This window comes from Pinus tabuliformis, chromosome 5_1 (assembly GCF_031772625.1).
Source record: "Pinus tabuliformis cultivar Carrire ecotype Pingquan chromosome 5_1, CPIR1, whole genome shotgun sequence".
Lineage (NCBI taxonomy): Eukaryota > Viridiplantae > Streptophyta > Pinopsida > Pinales > Pinaceae > Pinus > Pinus tabuliformis.
The window spans coordinates 893894988-893899995 of NC_142305.1; the positions used below are offsets into that span (position 1 = coordinate 893894988).

General features: G+C 39.2%; 1 pseudogene; it reads right to left on the bottom strand.

The window, feature by feature from the left end:
- Window positions 1-3168: 3168 nt before the first annotated feature.
- On the bottom strand, window positions 3169-4379 carry LOC149167679 (protein DETOXIFICATION 16 pseudogene; annotated as a pseudogene).
- Between the last annotated feature and the right edge of the window lie 629 nt (window positions 4380-5008).

The following is a 5008-nucleotide window of genomic DNA, read 5'->3' on the forward strand; positions in this document are numbered from 1 at the left end:
GAAAATAAACAATAATCTTTAAATACCTTGATTTTCCAACAAGATCATCATCAATAGAGACGTAATTTTTATGAATCTTCTCTTCTAAAAGCTGATGTTGAAAAAGTTGAATATGAACAAGTATCGCAAAATTAATGAATTCAGTTGGAGACAACCTTTTTTCGAAAAGTTGGAAGGAAGAAGAAGTTTCTAAAGAAAAAGGTGAAGAAGATATAAAGGAAACTGTAGAAATTCAACCAATCACTCTTAGGAGGTCTACAAGAGAAAGAAGAGCACCCAAAAGATATGAATACTTTTCTTCTTCTATTTCCCTGATCACTAAGGATGGTGAACCTTCGTGTTATCATGAAGCAATGAATGATGTGGATAGTGAAAAATGGAAGAAGGCTATGGATGAGGAAATGGATTCCTTGGCCAAGAACAAAACCTGGGATCTTGTAGAACTTCCTAAAGGGAGAAGTGTTGTTAGATGTAAATGGGTCTTCAAATTAAAGAGAAATGTTGATGGAAATTGTTATCACAAAACCAGTACTAGGGGCTGCAACCAAGCAAGGTTTCATGTAACTGTTTCAGACCAGACTTTAGACTAGGAATTAGCCTTCCTAATCAGAGAGGGCTCTCTCACAGGCTTTTGATAGAAAATTAATCACAACAACAGAGGGCTAACTCTTCACACATTTATAAAAATATAGCTGGCTGGACATACATCAAATTAGTCTTCATTGGGCTATGGAGTCTCTCACAGTTAATAAACAAAATCACAGTCATCTCATGGAAGTCAAGGCTCTTTGCATCATCAGATGTTCAAACATAATTTACCTAAATCAAAGCTTGCTAAACATACAGGAAGTCAGAGCATTAAAAATGAATTCTGAGTGATGTTCAAACATGCTTCACCAAAACCCACAGCTTGCCAAACACACAGGAAGTCAGAGCATATAATATGAATTCTGAGGGATTGTGCTATAACAAGGCTGTAAAAAGAACATTAAGAAACTAAATCATCATCACATTTGAACACAGTGATCCATTGAGAATCTTGAGAAGAAACAACCTGTTTTACCATTACTGTAACAGTCTTTACATATGCTCAAAAAAAAAAAACTCTGTTTTTGTATATACAGTCCAACCCTTATTACATTCTAATTTTCACCATATATAGGAATACATTTCCTCCCTCTAGAATGAGTTCGAATCTCCTATTAACTACTCCTACATGCCTTTAACTAACTGCATTAATTACATACATGCTAAACTATAATTACATAAAGTCCTAATCAAACTAAAACAATAATTCTTTTCTCCTCGTAGACTTGATGCTTTCTTGAATGCTTTGACAGCTGTCCTCCTCCAATTAATCTGATATGGCTGAGCTACAGGTGCAATGGATGTTGATTTAGGATGCTTAAGAGCGCTGATGGCTCATTAATTGACCAGAAGAGATGCTCCTATCTTAACGGTCTCTGTCTCCCAACACTTTCCGAAAGTGTAGAAGTATGTTCCCAACTCTTTAATAACTTTGAACGCTGCTACCAAATACCATACCATGTCTCCAGATGAGTTGTATTCTGCCTTGATGTACAGGTGTCTCTCCTCTAACATTCCTGGTCAAACTGTTCATTTTGCATTGAAAACATCACCTACAGCAGTTTCGTAGCGCGCTACGAAACTGCTGTGTGATTAAAAAAAAAAAAAACAGTCTTCCTTTAAACTTCTTACAAAATTGTATATCTGCTGTTGCCATTCTTCAGCTTCACCTTTGCTATGCTGAGATTCAGAATCCCATTCCCTGTAACATGAACCTCCAACAGATAGACCAACTGCACATAAATCTTCTCGAGCTTCTGATTTGCTTTGGTCTGAAGTCTTAGAATTCCAAATACATGCTTTCCCAGAAAACTCAATTACCCATATCTTCTTGGAAATGACAATCTCCCATTGAGAGTAACAAGAATAAATTTAGAATACATAAACTCGAGAACATAAAGTGACATCGAAGAAAACTTAATGTACATAAAGCCTGATGCTTTAGCCAGATGATACAACAAGCTTTTCCAATTTTCCAATATTTCACTGGTTATCCCATTCATTTTCCAACCTTCTCATTTGAAGGGAACCCTTGCTTTGAAACTGTGTTAGGCCTTGACTGCATCGAACTATATGAACTATGTTTATAAGTTGCAGGCATAGGTAAAGTAATTAGTGCATTTGAATGGAACATCTCTTTGGCACTATTTTCAGATGAGGAATCCACAATGTGATTATTTTCATGTTTAGCAGACAGATTAGGGATGTATGCACTTGTTGCACGGCTTGTCATTTGTGAAATGCCCTTCTGTCTACTTCTGTTCCCTCGTGAATTCTGCCCTAGTGGAGGAAACCTCTCAAACTCTGTTTCTTAAATGGAATTATCTGCAATATTCCTAAGCTGACTGTGCAAATCAGAGCGCTGCAATTTCTGCCTTTCTGGATTAATCCCATTGCTTAACATCTTTTTGGGACCATAGTCTCTACCACTTTTTTTATGCTTCCCTGCCAATTTGTTATTTTCATCAATCAGTAAACCTTTGTCACTATGTGCAAACACCTTCACTGCCTAATGATTTTGTGGCCCAAATGAACCACCATAATATCCGTCTTTTCCAGCATTTGCATGCTTATCTTGACCTCTGGAGTATCTTTAGTTCTGGTCTGCGAAACCAGCACCATCATAGCGCACCAGCTCCTTGTCGACTGCAAATGGTTGGTTATCTTCAAAGTGAACAATAAAGGGTGAAAATGAAAACGCTGCAAGATTCTCATATGAACCATATTTAAGTTCTGTATCCACCTTTAGGAGCAACCATTCCGATGACGGTGCCGCCAGACACAGATGGCATATTTTCAAGAGCGCTACACATGCAACACCGAATGCTTGAGATTAGACGGGAGCACTCCACGAATCGCCATTACCATTTCCCTGCCCACCATATGATGCTTATAATCTAACTCCAGATTGTCGACCTTGTGGCAATCAAATTTTATAGAAACCACTTGACACTTGGCATTTAATCACTTAGGACTGCGTGTGTTTTCCGCAACATCAACCATATAAAGCCGGTGATCTCCACCATTCAATTGTATGGCAGGGGAGTTTGAAAATGGACTCCAACCATGCAGGCCGATAACTTACTGCTCATCCTTTATTATATTACTTGTAACCTTCGGCAATGGTGATGTATAAACTCTTTCTCTTGCCTTTTTCCCTGCTCTTCCCAATTCATACAAAACGTTATTATCGACAGTAAAACCGTTTGTGCAAATATACCACGAATAAGTCCAAGCCAAAGTCCCCTGCCGCCAGCATGCAGTACAAAGGCCAAAATGACAGCTATAGGCAGGCCAACCACATAGTATGCCCCAAGATTTGCATAGGCACCCAACGTTTGCCATCCACATCCTCTAGCAATACCTGATAGAACACCTTGGATGACATCCATAAATGTTGAGGGTACAAGCAGTGGCATCATGGTTGAAATGTATTCAACTACCTCTACTTCATTGCTATAAGCATAGCCCCATACATTTCTGATAGAGAATAAAATATATCCTATCATAAGAGCCTCAATGACTGCCATACAAACCCCGACACACACTGATAACTGTGCAGTGCGTGAGCGTCCAGCTCCTAGTTCATTGGAAACTCGTGTACTTACAGCAGCACCCACGCCAAAGGGGATCATATATGCAACTGCATCAGTGCTAAGACAGATGGAGAGAACTGATATCTCAAGTTCAGGCTTAGGCAACAAACTGGAGAAGAGAACAAGCATTTCAAAAGACTAGTATTCCAAGCAAAGCATTACTGCAGATGGAATAGCAAGCTTAAGAAAGTTTGTAATGTCATATAAAGCTTCCCTTGAGAAGGATGTCCATGTCTTCTTGCATGCAGGGGAAAATTTAACATAAATTGGTAGAAGTGCCACATTTAGCCAATTGGAAATGCTATTTGCAAGCGCAGCCCCTTTATTACCTAATCCAACTTTGAACACCAATACCCAACAAACGGGAACATGGAAACACAGAGTTATTGAACTGCTTAACATCATTGGAAAGATAACACCTTGTGATTGAAGAAATTTCAGAAGGGGTTGAAGAGCCGCAGTAGCAAACAAGCTAGGAATCATCCACCTTGCAAAGTTCCCTGCTTCAAGAGATATTAGAGGGTCTTGGCCAAGGGCTACAAGAATGTGTCCCATATATGCCCATATCACAGCAATTGGTATGCTCACACAATAAAGAGCAACAATTGCTCTCTGCAGTTGAATCCCAAGCAAATGATATTGCTTTGCTCCATATGCTTGTCCACAAAGTGTTTCTAATGCACCTGCCATCCCCATCTTTGTTAGAGGAAGGCAGTTCCAATTCTTCTTAATGGAGGAGAAAGTCGAAATTAGTCATTTTTCCTCTTTGCTAATGTTTTTGTTGTTGTTGTTGCATATTTCTTAGATCCATCCATGGTGCCATCATGTTCTCCAGAAAGCAAGGCGGAATTAATAACTCCATTGGTGCTAGCCAATATCAAAGGCTTCTTTCTCCCATCCATTGTGGCGCCCTGCTTTGTGAAAGAAGTTACAGATTGTGAAAAGACAATCCCAAATATCAAACACTCTATGACTTATAAAATTTAATAGATTCTTTGTCTAGAGGATTCAACACAAAATCTCCTGCAAGTCTCCCACATTAGTATGTACATCTTTCACAATCACCCATGAGCCAGAATTCAGAGATAACTCCCTTAATGTATTTGATGGCAATCCTACAATAGCTGCATCATCATAAGGTGTCTCCTTGAACATACTGCCACTGCTCTCATCAACATTCCTGGAGGGAAGTAGAACTCTGTACAATAAGCATGCTAGGATTTGGACCTTCACTGAAAACTCAAACAAATCCCCAGTTTCGTAGCACGCTACGAAACCACGCAAACAGGTAGCGCTGCGAAACTGCTAAAAATAATTCAGGCGCT